This window comes from Ovis aries, chromosome 17, assembly GCF_016772045.2.
Source record: "Ovis aries strain OAR_USU_Benz2616 breed Rambouillet chromosome 17, ARS-UI_Ramb_v3.0, whole genome shotgun sequence".
Lineage (NCBI taxonomy): Eukaryota > Metazoa > Chordata > Mammalia > Artiodactyla > Bovidae > Ovis > Ovis aries.
This window is the reverse complement of record NC_056070.1, coordinates 35,092,921-35,111,407: the sequence shown is the minus strand read 5'-3', so window position 1 is coordinate 35,111,407 and position 18,487 is coordinate 35,092,921.

Genomic DNA, 18,487 nt, shown 5'->3' with positions numbered 1-18,487 from the left:
TATATACTATTATATACATGCATACATACACACACACTAGATGTTTAGCATGTTAATAAGGGACACACATAATTGAGTCTATTTGAAATTTAAGCTTTTCACCATGATGTTGTTTGAATAGCTATGTTCCTTATATCTTAAGACTCCTAGTAATAATGGCATTTTCTCTTTCATGACAATGGGATATATTTAGTAAGGCACTAAGGCTTTTATATATATAACATTTAAAATTATTAAGAATCAGCAGTTATAAAAATCTTAAGAGCATCTTGCTCTCTCAAGAATCTAGATCTCTGTCTAGAGCCTAGATTGCCTTAACAGTTAAGATGATTATAGAATTAACAAGTTCAACTTGTTCCTGGTATCCATCAGGTTTATTTAGATGTAAGAACTCCTATGTGTGGGCATACAGTGAAAAACAGATATGATGACATGTAACTATAATAAGTGTAGTTGTCATAACAGTGTCTATATATGTGGAATGAGGATTCCAGCTTGAATTTAAAGTATGTCGACAGTTTTCTTGGCAATTCCCACCCTCTCCCACCGTTGAATTATCAGGAATCCATGGAGAGCTTGGCTTGAAACAAAGCCAGTCTCCCAAACATGCCCAGACATGTTGGAACAATGTGTGTTGCCAAAAGATTAGAAATGGTGAAAGGCCATGGGACAGAAAATAAACTCCTGTTGGCCCAGTTTCCGTAGTATTTCAGCCTAATGAGTTAATCCGGTAATCTGCCCTTTTAATTTATTCTTTTAATTCTGAAATCTCTTGCTTATTTAGTCATCTGACTACTAGGAATTATTTTGAAGTATAATATTACAAGAAGACAAAAACCGGAAGTAAGTATTATACACAGGATTTCCTGTTTATAGATTTGCAAAATACTTTAGGATCCTAATTAAATGACTAACAGGGGTGAATGCAATATATCTAAACAATGTACTCACTAAAAGCTTCTACACAAATGCGTTGGATAGCTTGTTCCAATGTCTTGACTCAGAAGAAAGTATTCTAGTGCACTCATGTACATGGAGAAGAACGCTGATGATAGATGGATGCAGTTGTTGGGAATGAAGTGACAGTATTAATACTTCATTAAAATGATTTCATCAAAAATATAATACTAGAACGCTGAAATGTTTCTTCATTTTAATTATTGATTTACTTACTTTTGGCTGTGCTGGGTCTTTGTTGCTGCACGGGGTTTTTCTCTAGTTGTGGAGAGCGGGGCCCATTCTAGTTGTGCGCTTCTCTTGTTGTGCCTCGCGGGCTCTAGAGTATGCTGGTTCAGTAGTTGTGGTCCACAGGTGGAGGCTTAGTTGCCCTGTGGCATGTAGAATCTTCCTGGATTAGGGATCGAGCCAGTGTCCTCTGCATTGGCAGGCAGATTCTTAACCACCGGACTACTAGGAAAGTCCCTGGGATGCTGATCTTTTTAAAAATTTATTTTTAATTGGAGGATAATTGCTTTACAGTGTTATGTTGGTTTCTGCCACACAGCAACATGAATCAGCCATAGGTATACATATGTTCCCTCCTTTTTGAACCTCCCTCCTACCTCCCACCCCAATGCTGAAATTTTTAAATGATAACATGTGCTGCTGTCAAATTGTCCAGTGATACTACTCAGTTTCTCTTTCCTGGTAATGTCAACTTCAATTTTCTGTTCTGTTTTTCTACCAGTTTTTGAAAATAAATATGTAAGAAAATCACCAAAAGTAAACTGTCATCATTTTCATCTTTCTAACCTCTAATAAGTGTTGACTACTTCCCTTTTGTACAGTAATTCTGACATGTGGAACAAAGAGATTTTCTGATTCTTAATTGAAGTAACAATGTCATATCTTTTTGCCTTCTCATACTGTAAAAAAAACTATGGTTTTCCAATAGTCATGTATGGATGTGTACATTGGACTGTAAAGAAAGGTGAGTACCAAAGATTTGATGCTTTTGAACTGTGGTATTGGAGAAGACTCTTGAGAGTCCCTTGGACTACAAGGAGATCCAACCAGTCCATCCTAAAGGAGATTAGTCCTGAATATTCATTGGAAGGACTGATGCCGAAGCTGAAACTCCAATACTTTGGCCACCTGATGCAAAGAACTGACTCGTTGGAAAAGACCCTGGTGCTGGGAAAGATTGAAGGCGGGAAGAGAAGGGAACAGCAGAGGATGAGATGGTTGGATGACATCACCAACTCGATGGACATGAGTTTAAGCAAGCTCTGGGAGTTGGTGATGGACAGGGAAGCCTGGCGTGCTGCAGTCCATGGGATTGTAAAGAGCCGGACATGACTGAGTGACTGAACTGAATAGAAGTAAAAATACGAATTTCAGTGTTTGGGGATTTTTGTTTTTTTCTTGAAATCACAAACTAATCTTTTGCACTCTTTCCAGGAATTACTATATGATAGTTTCTAATCTGATTAAGACTGTTCTTTATCAGTATGCAGAAAATTCAAAGAAAATTACTATTCAGTACCAATTATCAATAAAAAAGAAAAGGAGAAATCTGTAGTTTTCTTTTTTCTGTGCCCTCCCCGCAACCTGTAACATATATGACAAGAAGTTTCTTACAGCATTTGAAGAAGAGAAAGAAAACCTTTTTAAAAAGAGAGAAGAAAGGAGAAAATGGATACTCTTCAAGTTCGGAAGATTCTTGAATTTGATAAAGTTGTAATAACAGTTTAAGAGAATACAGAATTTAAAAGCAGTTTAAATGTTGGAAAACAAGTAACAACATGAAGTTATTGCTGGAGCATGCGGCTGCTGCTGCTGTGTCACTTCAGTCGTGTCCGACTCTCCCCCGTCCCTGGGATTCTCCAGGCAAGAACACTGGAGTGGGTTGCCATTTCCTCCTCCAATGCATGAAAGTGAAAAGTGAAAGTGAAGTTGCTCAGTCGTGTCCGACTCTTCACGACCCCATGGATGGCAGCCTACCAGGCTCCTCCGTCCGTGGAATTTTCCAGGCAAGAGCACTAGAGTGGGGTGCCATTGCATATCCCAGTGCTAATTCCTACTTTCAGAGCAAATCAAAAGTCTTACAGTCCCTTATCTGACCTGTTCTACTCCAGCTTCAGTTTTGTGGTATAGCTTTTCCCGAGATAAATAGCTGTCACCACATGAACATTTTTTTAGATTTTCCAGATTCTTTTTCTTGTTGCCCAATTACAAGGATAAGCAAGTTATTTCTTCTGGGTTATATGTCAGAACTCTTACTAGTAAATAGGATTTTGTAAAGCTCAGAAAGACACTGTACATAAATGTACTTTAAAATGCACAAAGAATCATACAAATATAAGTCAACATCATTACCAAAATAATTTTGTAATGTCTACTTTTTTCTTTTCTTTTTCCTTTTTTCTTATCCTATTTTTATTTTATGAATAATCAACACTGCTATATTGAAGTTATAATGTTATTCAGTTAGGTTCAGAATGTCAAGCATTTTTGGTTTTACCTTTCAGTAAAAACTAACAAAAATACTCCACCTTGCAAATTTTTACCTTAGATTGAAGGTGACGGTATGTTTAAAAAAAAAAAAAGATTAGAAAACACAATCTAAAAATATTGGGGCTTTCCAGGTGACTCAGTGGTAAAGAACCTACCTGCCAAGATAGGTGACGTGGGTTTGATCCCTGGAGCAGGGAGATCCCCTGGAGAAGGAAATGGCAGCCCACTCCAGTCTTCTTGCCTGGGAAATCCCATTGTCAGAGAAACCTGGCGGGCTACAGTCCATTGGGTCGCACAAGAGTTGGACACGACTTAGCGACTAAACAACAACAACAAAGTTGTCATTTTCTAAAAAGTAGTTTTTCTTCTCGGTGTTCAGTGATTAACCAGCTGCCTTGGTGGGTGGTTGTCATCAAAACTATCATTGAAGTAAAATTCCACAGCTTGGTATGTAGCCGATAGAACTCTCGTACTGCAAGGTAATTCAAGTTGTTACAAAAGTCATTCAGGGGAAAGAAATCAGTGGTCATAATAAATTATTCCTTTTCTTAGTGTTTATAAACAGAGATCTCTGGGAAACACAGTCTGTGCAAAGGAAGGCAGAGAAAGCGAGAACAAATTGTCAGAGTGGCTACAGACACAGAAAGTACGGGCTGTGTCCAGCCTGTGTCCCGTTCCTCAGGGGCTCTGCTCAGACTAGCACTACAGTAAGAACACATTTTATATATTAAACACACAAGAAGGCAAAACCAATACCTGAAATGCAGTCCACTTCCAGTAATCTGCGTGTTTTATATTTTTTTCCTCATTTATCAAATAATGTTTTCTCTCAGGAGATCTGGCTGGCTTCCCTGCTACTGCCCCTGACTATTGTGTTAGTGTTTATTATGGTATTATAAATTATTTTTTATTATTTTCCCAAGTGAAAATAAGAAGGAAAGTAGTAAACCCATTCTTTAAAAACATAATACATTACATAGAAAAAAAGGATTCAGTGTGTTGCTCCAGCTCATTCTCTAGAATGGGTAATTATGAGGGGCTGTCAGATCAGTGGATACTAAACAGAACAGAGACATGTTCATGAATCAGCCCTCATTCTCTGTTAGCACGGGACCTTTAGTTTATCTTCCCTCTGCTTTTGCTCATCTGCACCAGCACAGAAGAGCCAATGACAATAAAAGAATATATCTTCCCAATATTCTTCCTTTATAGGCCCTTTTTTACTAAAGCTTGGTCATTTTGATCTCTGTACCTTTAAAAACCCATCAGACATAGAAAAAAAAATTATGGTTACTAGGGGGTAAGGAAGGGAGGGATAAATTGTAAGACTAAGATTGACAAGTACACACTACTATATATAAAATAAATAATAAGAACCTACTATGTAACACAGGGAACTCTACTCAATGCTTTGTAATGGCCTATATGAGAAAAGAATCCAAAAATGGGTGGATATATGTATAACTGAATCACTTGGCTATACACTTGAAACTAACACATTATATTAAATCAACTATGCGCCAACAATTTTTTTTAAATGCCATCTGAATCCACATGGAGACTGAATATTGGCAGAATATGCTTCCCCAAAATATTCCATTAGGCATAAGAATTATTTCTCACTAAAGGTGCCTGAAAAACAGCAGGTACAAGAAAGGTGCTTTGACTTCCCCTTTTCTTCCTGAAAGCAGAAGATAAAACTCCCTTGTGAAAGATGCCCTTACTGTGCCGGGAGGAAAGGGACACTCTTATCACCAGAGATGGGGAGTGGAGGCTGAGAGAACGCGGGACAAACAGACCCTATTAAAATGACTCTGATTTTCCTTTGCTCTCCCCATATATTTTACTTATTTTCCCACAACTTTCTCTCTTTGTTCAACCTAGTATATAAACACTTAGACCTAGCCCCTTCTTTGGATCTTCAGCTTCAGCTTCAGCATCAGTCCTTCCAATGAATATTCAGGGTTGATTTCCTTTAGGATTGACTGGTTTGATCTCCTTGCAGTCCAGGGGACTCTCAAGAGTCTTCTTCAGCACCACAGTTCAAAAGCATTGATTCTTTGGTGCTCAGCCTTCTTTATGGTCCAACTCTCACATCCATACATGGAAAAACCATAGCTTTGACTATATGGAACTTTGTCGGCAAAGTGATGTCTCTGCTTTTTAATATGCTGTCTAGGTTTGTCATAGCTTTTTTCCCAAGGAGCAAGTGTCTTTTAATTTCATGGCTGCAGTCACCATCCACAGTGAAAATAAAGTCTGTCACTATTTCCATTTTCTACCCATCTATTTGCCATGAAGTGATGAGACTGGATGCCATGTTTTCATTTTTTGAATGTTGAGTTTTAAGCCAGCTTTTTCACTCTCCTCTTTCACTTTTGTGAAGAGGCTCTTTAGTTCCTCTTTGCTTTCTGCCATAAGAGTGGCATCATCTTCATATCTGAGGTTATCGATATTTCTTCCAGCAATCTTGATTCCAGCTTATGCTTTATCCTGCCCAGCATTTCACATGATGTACTCTGCATATAAGTTAAATAAGCAGGGTGAAAATATACCTGAGAATATATAAAGGAGCCTTGACAGACTCCTTTCCCAATTTGGAACCAGTCTGTTGTTCCATGACTGGTTCTAACTGTTGCTTCTTGACCTGCATACAGGTTTCTCAGGAGGCAGGTAAGGTGGTCTGGTATTCCCTTCTCTTTAAGAGTTTTCCACAGTTTGTTGTGATCCACACAGTCAAAGGCTTTAGTGTATCAATGAAGCAGAAGTAATTTTTTTTTTTTTTTTAGAATTCCCTTGCTTTTTCTGTGATTCAGTGGATGTTGGCAATTTGATCTCTGGTTCCTCTGCCTTTTCTAAATCTAGATTATATATATCTGAAAGTTCTTGGTTCACATACTGTTGAAACCTAGCTTGAAAGATTGTGAGCATTACCTTGCTAGCATGTGAAATGAGTGCAGTTGTGCGGTAGTTTGAAAATTCTTTGGCATTGCCCTTCTTTGCGATTGGAATAAAAACTGACCTTTTCCAGTCCTGTGGTCACTGCTGAGTTTTCCGAATTTGCTGGCATATTGAGTGCAGCACTTTCATGGCATCATATTTTAGAATTTGAAATAGCTCAGTTGTAATTCCATCACCTCCACTAGTTTTGTTCGTAGTAAGGCTTCCCAAGACCCACTTGACTTCACACTCCAGGATCTGGCTCTAGATGAGTAACCATACCATCATGGTTGTCCAGTTCATTGAGACATTTTTTGTGTAGTTATTCTTTGTATTCTTGCCACCTCTTCTTAATATCTTCTGCTTCTGTTAGGTCCATACCATTTCTTTCCTTTATTGTGCTCATCTTTGCATGAAATGTTCCCTTGATATCTCTAATTTTCTTGAAGAGAAAATTAGGAACTCCCTGATCCTGTTTCTAAAATGATACTGAGATGTTTTTCAGAGACAGCAGAACAAAACTCACAAGTCTATGGCCAAAGTCTGCCCAGAGGAGTAAATTTCACCAAAAATAACACCTGGAACAAAGCTCCTCCCCAGGGAGCAGAAGGACTGAGATAGGACTAGAACCTGAACCATTTCAGAAGCAAAGGGTCCTGAGGCAGGGCACACAGGTTGCTGTACCCCATGTCAGTCAGTCGTTGGGTGTGGTGTGTGTGGTAACCTCCCAGGCGGTTTTGGACAGTTCCCTAACAAGGGCAATTTCTGGAGAAGGGCAGATCCACAAGCTGCTATCAGCTGACAGTCACAACAGCTGAGGCTGGAGTACTGGTCAGGTAGAGGGCCTGGGGTGGGACCAATGGTGTCGAGTAGAGGGGGCTTCCAAGGCATCCAGGTGTTGGCCATGGTCCTGGATACCTGGTCTTCCACTACTCCGTCATCCAGCACTCTCCTTTATCAGCACTTATTGGCCCGGTGGTGTACAGATACACCGTCCGTGTGGTCTTCAGGTGGCCATCATCAACTGAGATCTGGCTGAGAATTCAACTGGTCCCCAGGTGTGGCCAGTACTACAGCCCCTTAGGGTCCCAGCCCTGGGACCCTCCTCCCTCTCCCTCGCTCCCTCTCTCACTCACTCACTGTCTGAACCCTCTCGCTGCTCCAGGACCTGGAAGCGCTGACTGCTGTCCGCACCTTCCTGGGTGAACAAGGTGAATGAGGCTACCCCAGGCCTTGTGTGGTCTCAGGAGGGAGCTTTCTGCTACCCCAGGGCTACAGCTTGGGACAGGAGACTTCCTGGTCTTGGCATTTTGAAAAATAGATTCTCTTCAGCTTCCCTCCAGGGGCTCAGGCCCTAAGGAAACATGGGTTCGAGTGCTTTCTCTGGCCTAACTCTGAGCTGCTTTCCTCCCCTCTTCTGGCACAGTGCTTTTCTAGTCTTTGGGTTGGTAGGTTCTTTATATCTTTTCTGTTAAACTTCACTGGGAGATTTTTCTGTTGATACTTAAAACTATCTTTTTGGAACCAAAAAAAAAAAAAACAAACAACCTTTTCTCCCTCAAAAAACCCTGATTATTATTTTTTTTCTTTCATAACTATTGTCTCAGCTCTGGGTTTCAAAAGTTTATTCTTAAAACAGAAAAGCTGGACAAGAACATTGTTTGGTTTTGCATTCCCGCCTTAATAATGCTGATCCTCCCTGAGGCAATGCGTGCCTCTGCCTACATAATAAAATCTTTGAAACAAGGACGAGATTTCGGAAGAGGACACCACCTCAGCCCGGCCACCGGGAGGGAACTACAAGACCAGAGGCATGGGAAAGTGGAACCTGGCTTAGAGGCTGTGGAAGCATAAGGAGTTTGCTGCAGAAGAGGAAGCCTGCCAGAAAGACAAAGGCGAAGGAATGTGGAAAGAAATCAAGATGAGTTGTTAGAGGTTTTTGGTTCCAGGCTCCGTAGGGGAATCCCTAGATCACTGGGCCTGACCTGGGGCTGCCCTTCCTAGGGCATGTCCGGACTTGCAAGGTCTGGATTCTGGAAAAGAGGATAAGATGGAAAAGAAAGAGAAACTACCATGAATTTGTTCAAGATATTTAAAATAGGCAGCGGTGAATATTTGGCCTTGATCTAGATACACAAACAGCCCAGTTGTCTACTACTAGAGAGGAATTTAAAAGACATAGAATGTAGTTCAAGATATGTCAGAGCTGGATAAAAAGAGTCATGTGGAACCAGTAAAAGGAAAAATTAAAGTATAAGTTTTCTTCATTGTAGAAAACTCAGATGAAGAGGGGATACTGTTCTGATTTTCAAACTAGAGTTAATGGTATTGGGTCAGGGCAGGCTGCCCCCAATTGTGCCAAAGGGGCATACTGATCATTTTGAATTTAAGTTACTTAAGAAACAGCCTGTCCAGGGAGGACACTCGGACCTTCCTCTGTCCTCCGTGAAAGCTGGAAATAAGTCCCCGTATGAACAGTGCCTGCCCTAACAGCAGGAGACAGGGAGATGTTCTTCTCACCAGAGCAAGGCCAGTGCTCAGAGGCTGAAGAAACACTTGTTACTTCACCACCCCAAGTCCAAACTAATGTGTCTTGTCAGTTTTTCACAAATTTATTTTTTCTTTATCTAAAAAGTATAAAAGCTTCATGCCTTGATCATTTTTCCTTATCTTTGACACCTCCACGGTACAAATTTTAATTTGATTTTCTCCTGTTCATCTGTCTTGTGTCAATCTAATTATCAGACCAGCTGAAAGAACCCAGAAGGGCAGGGAAAATTTTTCCCGTCTTCAACAATGGCATGATTGAAAACAGGCTTAGTAATTTAAGTAAATCATGTAAAAGGCACAATGTGTATTCCAGACACTTACCAGGGTAAATTGAGGATTGGCCACATAATTCCTCTTGGTTTCTGATATTTGGGTCAAACAAACATTTCCAAAATGTTTTTTAAAGTATTTTTGTCTGTTCATAAGTAAACGACAGAGTTTGTTTTCTCACTCTTTAGCCTTTTAATTGATAATATATTATCAGTCAATCGTCTCTGAATTGATAATCATATTTATATTTACTGAGAGCTTAATATTTGTACTTTACATATAATAACTCATTTAGTCATCACAAAAACTCTGAGATGGATTCCCATTTCATAACTGAGGAAAAATTAAATGTTCTGTCCTTCGTACTAAGTGCTTTGTATGTAGTATCTCATTTAATTCTTAAATTAAAAAAATAACTATGGCCACCAAACTTGGGTCTGCTTGCCTGTCATACCGCAAAGCCAATCTAATGACACCAGGTAGTGATGAAGGAAAGTACAGCATTTATTTGCAGGGCTCCAAGCAAGGGAAATGGGCAGCTGTCACTCAAAAGACCTGAACTCCCCGCTGGCTTTCAGGCAAGGGTTTTTAAAGACAACCTGTTGGGTGAGAGTGAGAGTTAAGCTTCTGGACTTTCTTCTGATGGACTGGTGGTGACGTAACAGGGAGCTGTGTCAGGAATCTTAATCATCAGCCATCTGGTTCCAGCTGGTCTGGCGTCTAGCACTTCTGCTCAGCAGGTAGTCACCATCCTTCACCTAGACAGAGAGAGGCCTTTGTTTCTACAGGACAACTCAAAGATATGCATCTGATGGTTACCATGTCTCTTGAGGAGAACCAAGACTTTTATTGCTGAACTCTTGCTTCTTGACTGCTTTTCCTTTGTTTCAGAATTCCTTCACTTCCCTAATTAGTAACTGCTTGCTCTTTGGAACTGAGGGACAGTCTAGGAGACTAACGCCTTTTTCTACAAACCAGAAACAGGTGACACAGGGACTTTTGTACCCAGGAGGGCCCTTCAGGGTGCTGCTTGGTTTCAGTCCCCTCTTTTTCTTTGATACTCCTCAATCCTGAGCAGGGATGAGCCAAAAAAAGGGAAGAAAGTTTTAGATAGAGAGGTTGGTCATAAACTCAGCAGGGGAATTTGATTTTAGGGAGGAAGGACTCAGTTTTCACTATGAGTTTCTATTATTTTCCCCATTTTGTTGATGAGAAAATAGAGACTCAGATGAATTTGTTTTTGTTTAAAATTTTTATTTATAGTTATGTATTATTTTTACTTTTGGCTATACTGAGTCTTTGTTGCTGTGCATGGGATTTTTCTCATTTTGGAGAGTGAGAACTACTCTCTAGTTGCAATGTGCTGACTTATTGTGGTGGCTTCTCTTGTTGTCGAGCCCAGGATCTAGAGTGTGCAAACTTCAGTAGTTGTGTCTCATGGGCTCTAGAGCACAGGCTCAGTAGTTGTGGCGCACAGACTTAGTTGTCCTGCCACATGTGAAATCTTCCTGAACCAGGGAACAAACCCATGTCCCCTGCGTTATGACATGGACTCATAATCAGTGAACCACCAGGGAAGCCCTATGAATTTGTTTTAAGGTGATACAACTAGTAAGTGATACAGAAAGGATTTAACCCAAGCCTACCTGTTAACCCAAATGTAATGTTAAAAATAAGGCAGAGTGCTAAAGAATTGGTGCATTCAAACTGTGGTGCTGGAGAAGACTCCTGAGAGTCCCTTGGACAGCATGGAGATAAAACCAGTCAATCCTAAAGGAAGTAAATCCTGAATATACATTGGAAGAACTGATGCTGAAGATGAAGCTCCAGTATTTTGGTCACCTGATGTGAAGAGCTGACTCACTGGAAAAGTCCCTGAGGCTGGGAAAGCTTGAGGACAGAAGAGGGTGTCAGAGGATGAGATGGTTGGATGGCATCACTGATGCAATGGGCATGAACTTGGGCAAACTTTTGGAAATGACACGGGACAGGGAGGCCTGGTGTGCTGCAGTCCATAGAGTCACATAGAGTTGGACACTACTGGGTGACTGAACAACAACAATGTTAAAAAGCTAGAAATAATCTGTTCTCCTCTTCTAGGAGAGGGGAACACATCTTCAAATGGAAATTGATATCACCTTTATGAAGCGAAATTTATGCCCTATTTTTAGGCAGAAAGAGGAAGGCAGAGTTCTTTCTTTGTCAGTTGCTTCTCAGTTGCCTGCAGTTCACAATAATCCTCATGAAAAGTAGTATATGGTATGTTCTGATTCCCTTCACAAGCAAAAAGAGTCCAGAGTGCTTATCACTGGGGCAGCTGCATGGGCACGTGGCCTGTGCAGTCATGCAGAGCCCTGTACTCAAAAGGTCCTATACTTGGTTCAGTGCTGTGCTGTTTCCATCCTGAAATTCTTAGTAATTATTGAACAAGTTTAGGGGAGGGAAAAAAAATTTCCCTCTACCCTTTTGAGTTCTTGCCTAAGTAAATATTAGTTGCTCAGTCCTGTCTGACTCTTTGTGACCCTGTGGACTGTAGCCCACCAGGCTCCTCTGTCCAGGGGATTCTCCTAGCAAGAATACTGGAATGGGTAGCCATTCCCTTCTCCAGGGGATCTTCCCAACCCATGATTTGAACCCAGGTCTCCTGCATCACAGGCAGATTCTTTACTATCGGGGCCACCATGGAAGCCTTGGCTGAGACACCCTTGTTAATTAAAAAAAAGTTAAGAGAAAAAACACAAGTTTATTAATATGTATACCTCATGTATATATGAGAGATACCCAGAAAAAACAAGTAACTCTCCAGATGACTCTAGTATTCTTGACTGGAGAATCTGTTTAAAAAGTAGAAATAACATATATATTCAGTAATAAGTAATTAGTTATGTAAGTTAATGGTGAAGTGAAGTGTTAGTTGCTCAGTCATGTCCAACTCTTTGCGACCTCATGGACTGTAGCCTGCCAGGCTCCTCTGTCCATGGGGATTCTACAGGCAAGAATACTGGAACCACAGCCCATATCTGCATAACAATCCTTACTAAACAAGTTCTGTCTCCCATTTATTTCCTAGTCATCTTCCACAGTTGACTACCCATACAACCCCCAAACCCCTTTTCCTTTACTCCTCCACAATTTACCAACCTTTGTTAAAGAGATACATATTACATAAGTCCACAGGTTTAACTACTTATTGGGATTTTCACTTTTTTTCTGTAAAGCTCCAGTGCATATGAAAATATTAACATCTGTAAAAAAAACATGGCTTTTCTTTTATCTGTCTTTTGTCAGTTTGATTGTAGGCTCCTAGATATAGAACCTGAGAAGTAGAAGAAAAATTTTTTCCTTTCCTACACTTATCAGCATTACATTGCTTGTATGTCTTGCTTTGGGAATAAAAAAAAAGGCCCTAATAAAGTAATAATAGAAAGGGCAAGGGCATCAACTACAGTGATGGGAGTTTTGGAATCAGTTCAGTTCAGTTCAGTCACTCAGTCGTGTCCTACTCTTTGTGACCCCATGAACTGCAGCACTCCAGGCCTCCTTGTCCATCACCGACTCCCAGAGTTTACCCAGACTCATGTCCATCAAGTCAGTGATGCCATTCAGCCATCTCATCTTCCGTTATCCCCTTCTCCTCCTGCCCCCAATCCCTCCCAGCATCACAGTCTTTTCCAATGAGTCAACTCTTCACATGAGGTGGCCAAAGTACTGGAGTTTCAGCTTTAGCATCATTCCTTCCAAAGAAATCCCAGGGTTGATCTCTTCAGAATGGACTGGTTGGATCTCCTTGCAGTCCAAGGGACTCTCAAGAGTCTTCTCCAACACCACAGTTCAAAAGCATCAATTCTTTGATACTCAGCTCTCTTCACAGTCCAACTTTCACATACATACATGACCACTGGAAAAACCATAGCCTTGACTAACGTCTCTGCTTTTCCATATGCTGTCTAGGTTGGTCATTAACTTTTCTTCCAAGGAATAAGCATCTTTTAATTTCATGGCTGCAGTCACCATCTGCAGTGATTTTGGAACCCCCCAAAAATAAAGTCTGACACTGTTTCCACTGTTTCCCCATCTATTTCCCATGAAGTGATGGGACCAGGTGCCATGATCTTAGTTTTCTGAATGTTGAGCTTTAAGCCAACTTTTTCACTCTCCTCTTTCACTTTCATCAAAAGGCTTTTTAGTTCCTCTTCTCTTTCTGCCATAAGGATAGTGGCATCTGCATATCTGAGGTTATTGATATTTCTCCTGGCAATCTTAATTCCATACATAACATATAAATATAGGTATACATGTACATACATGTATAGCTAGATAATTTTTTCTAATTGCCTTCCTTCCTTCTTTCTTGTTTAAATAATTTGATCCTAAAGCCAGTAGATGAAATTGAGGAAAAGTAAACATCCATATTGGAGAGTGTGTGCTAGTGACCCAGTGCAAGGAGATGGTACCCAAGAGGCATGAGAAAGGCATTTGCATGGAGTGGGTGGTGGTTGCAGCATGTGGCATGTGAGCCCATGCAAGGTAAGGGCAGCATCCACATCATGGAGGGGCAGCTGCCAGGCATGGATGTTGAGGGCAGAATGAGGTGAGGAGGATGTCCACTCAGGGAGCGGTGGTGATAAGAGACTGATTACATGGGGGGTGGATCCAACAAACATACTGAGATAATGGGGGGCCAGGTTTCTCACCATTAGAAAAAGAATTTACAAATATGGAGAGGGAGAAAATCAGAATAAACCTGTGATATGTAAAGTTAGAGTTGGATATGTCAGTGATTTTGTGTTTTTGATAGTATGCCTGTATGTTATATACATATGTAGATATATATTCGCTAGTTCTTTCCACTGAGAGAGCCTAACAGCAATGTCATTGCACTAACGTTGAGCATACCTTCTGTTCAAATCCACTACTAAATACCATTCTCTGCAAAAAAACAAAAAACAAAAACAAACAAAATTTAAAAACCCCAGAGCTCTTTGAAAATATTCTTGATTCTGGGGTTGGTGTTGTAGAAATGTAAGATAAGCCTCAAAAATTTTTGTGTGTGTGCTAGAAAGTAGTGTTCGAAGAATGATGGGATTATGTCAAAAGAACATGAAAGCCAATCTGAATGAGTTCCCACTAGCCAAATCTGGGACAATTTGAGCATCAGTAAGCAGTGATAGTGGAGAAGGCAATGGCACCCGACTCCAGTACTCTTGCCTGGAAAATCCCATGGACGGAGGAGCTTGGTAGGCTGCAGTCCATGGGGTCGCTAAGAGTCGGACACAACTGAGTGACTTTACTTTCACTTTTCACTTTCGTGCATTGGAAAAATGAAATGGCAACCCACTTCAGTGTTCTTGCCTGGAGAATCCCAGGGACTGTAGAGCCTGGTGGGCTGCTGTCTATGGGGTTGCACAGAGTCAGACATGACTGAAGCGACTTAGCAGCAGCAGCAGCAGCAAGCAGTGATAGAAACAGATATTGCCTACTGAACAAAATAAGCATCCATGAGTTCATACTAATAAACATAAATGGATGGATGAAGAGAAGAAGAAGCTTTTCCTTACGTATCTGATGCCATATGTATAAAATGCTCACTACTAAATGTGGAGGGAATGATGGATTTAGGAAATCACCATTTGGCATCATAGTAAAAAATCTTACAAGGCTTCTTGACAAAGAATAGAACTTTCAGAGGCAACTGATGAAGGAAAGGTAACTAGACTAGTAAGAGACTTCTTACCTGCAGCCTTGGTTGAGTCAGACGGTTTACATTTATATTTACAGATCACTGGAGGTATCCTTCTATCAAAGGCAGATCTCATCTACACGTGAGAGCAAAGTAAAGAAATTTTGGTGTGTTGCAGAGCTCCAAAAATATCCTGCCCATGTACCTTTCTGAGAAAATGTTCCAACCAAATGAAACTCAAGTCTCATGACAGGGAAAGTGAAAAGTTCAAGAAACATTGATAAACAATGAATCTTCTAATATTTGTAATTATATCTAAATGGATAATGACAGTTAACTGGAGATTATACTCTGGTAAGAATTTTGAAACAGGAGGGAGATTCTGGGAGGAAAACCTCAATCACTGTCTGGGATTGAAATCCTATAATTACCTCATACAAACCCAAGATTTAGGCAACACTGGGAGGACCTGGGCAGTTAAATATTCTAAAGGTTTCACTTCAGTGGAAGGAGTGGAGAAGGATTAAACTAATAATACAGGGTGGTAAGAAGGCAAAGTTGTTACTTTTTTTTTTGATACATCAGTATAAATATTAGTTGGGAAGACAACTATTAGTAAAAATGAAAATATACATGTCTGGTAGGAAATGAGCAAGTTGGAGGGTATTATTTAATTTTCAAATATTCATAGAAATATAAATATGATTGTTAAATCCAGGAACATTATGAGTAGCAGATGGACATCCAATTTATGAGTAGAGGAGGAAAAGCTTAAAAGAAACCTTATCAATCTAAGCGAGGAAAAGAAAGTATAAAAATGCACAATAAAATGGAAGAAATTAACTATATAAATTGTCACAATAAATGTGAAATTCTCCCATCAAAAGGCAAAAATTCTCAGGTTGAGTTTGAAAATCAAATTCAATTATATTCTCCATCAGGCAAGGCCTCAGTAAAATGACACATTTGAAACAGGGTAATTTGAGAACGGTTTACTCTGGAAGCTGTGGGTGGGGAATGGAAGATCCACAAGGCGTGGTGTTACAACTGGGTGAATACCAGCAGGGCTGTTGCCACTCTGAGCCCCAGAGGGACAAGGGGAGAGTGGGATTGCCAGAATCTGGGATGAAAGAATCATGTCAAGTTGGATACCCTGCAGGGAGTAGTGAGTCTCATGTCACAGAGGACATCACAGGAAAGAGCCAAGAATTAACTTCAGTCTACTTCTTTCCCTTCCCATTTAGCCAGAGAGCAAGGGAAGAAGTTGGTGAGGTCCCTCCAAGTCAGCCTCCTTGTAGGGACCAGAAAGACGAATGGTGGGTCCAGAGAGGCAAACAAACCAGACACCTTCCGCCTATAACGCTGACAAAAACCATACTTAAAGCAGTGCAGAAAATGTTGAAGAAAGGAAAAGTACATAGCTGTAACAGGATATTGATAGGACTTTTCTACTATCTACAAATTGTGGGATTTAGGCTGGACCCAAAGCTAGGGAGCTATGAGCTCCCTACATGGGAGATTACGTTATCCCACGAGAGAAGTATCTGGAAGTCAAGCTGCCAGAATATCCCAGGACTTACTAATGGGCACACCAGCTAGTACCCTCTTCTTCCCACTCTCTGTAAAGGGAGATTTAGGGATGGGGAACAGTGGTTTTTAGGCCTTAAGGAAAGCAGTATTCCTGGAGATAAGAACTTGAAGAGATACGCAAAGGTTGTAAACTAGGTCACTTGTGTCCAGTTTCTTGACTGGATACGTGCTGAGTTGCAAAACACACAGGTCTAATCAGGTGATGCCACCAAAGTAGTGAATAGTCAGAGAGTCCTTACAGGAGTAATGTGATCTCCTGAAGCATAGGTCATGCCAGAATGTGGACACTGTGTCTCCTTCTGGCCCAGAGAGCCTTGAAAATGGCCACTGAGTGAACCCTGCCAGCAGGGCTTGAAAGAACATTGACGAAGAATAACCAGGATGATGAGAGAGCTGTCCTACCGTTCCAGGGTCAGCTTGATGTGGCCAGACATTATGGAGGATCTTATACTTTTTCCGGAGTAGATAGAGTATCAGCCACTGTGTAGGATAGCTATATCATATTTCAGGCTTCCCCCAGTGGCTCAGCAGTAAAGAATCTGCCTACAATGCAGGAGATACAGCTTCGATCCCTGGGTTGAGAAGATCCCCTGGAGGAGGAAATGGCAACCCACTCCAGTATTCTTGCCTGGAGAATCCCATGGACAGAGGAGCCTGGGGTGCTACAGTCCATGGGGTCACAAAGAGTCAGATACAACTGAAGCAACTTAGCACACATATCACATTTTAAATGACTCCTCTACAATATTTTAATATATGGACAAACAATTCACACAAAGGCTATTACTAAATTAGGTACTTGAAATGCTTAACCACAGCGATATTTGTAACAATAGTAAAATGCCATCTAAATGACCCAAAACAGTGAATGGTGAAATGAATTACTCACATATCAACTAGATGAAATTTAATTCCTAAAATATGAATTCTTTAAATTGTTCCACAAGATAGGAAATTATATTGTCAAGCAAGAAGAGTGGCATAGAAAAAGATTCCTAGTCTATGACTGGCACAGTGTAAGAGAGGGCATACACCAATGAGCAAATACGAGAAGGGAGCACAAATAGGACTGAGGTCTTAGGCTCGTGGAATGTGGATGAAGTCTTTTTTGTAGTCATCTCTTTTGCTGTCATACAGTTGCTTAAGTCTTCAGCAATGAATGAAAGCAAAGGCTTAAAACAGAGAAATAAATGGGTGGAAGTAGAAGAGACAACCATTAGACAACCCTTGAGGAATTTTGCTTTAGAGGGAGGCATAAAATGGGGTGGTGTCTAAAATGGGCTGTGGGGTCAAAAGGGAGGGGCTTTTATGATGATATGAAAAGAGCTACATATTTTTATGCTGATGAGAATGATCTGTTAGAGAGGAGCAAAACTGATGCTGGAGCAAAGCCCTTCAGCAAGGGAGAGGAAATGTGACCCACTCTCAAGTGGAGGTAAGCAGGGACAGGCCAGGGGCCACATGGGGAATAGGGGCAGAGATACAGGTAGGTTGGCTGTTTGATGGTGGGAAGTTGAGGAAATTCTATTCTGAGTGATTCTATTACCTTCAGTGAAATAAGAAGCAAAATAATGAATCAACTAAGAATGGGGTTTTTTGGAAGTTTTGAGATAAAAGGTGAAGAATTAAATGGTCTCAGAAATTGAAAGAGTTAAGGGACCAAGACAGTATGGTAGAATTTCCTGAGAAAACGGAGGATCTTGTCTAACAGGTCTTATTGACATATCCCACTGCAAGACAACCTGTCTCAATTATATGATATCAGTGCCTTGAACACACCGTCTTTCTTTTTTCTGTCTCTTAAAGAATCCAGTTTCAGTTCTATAAATTGCTAGTATCCTCCTTTTTCATTTTATATGTGAACAATGATGTTGAAAGTACACTTGAGAGCAACTGTCTTAAAGTATCAGCTTACATCTACTCTTTGAATGTTTTATCATTATACCAGAACATCTTCTGCAAACAGAATAATCCAACCCTAAGCACTGACACCATCACCCA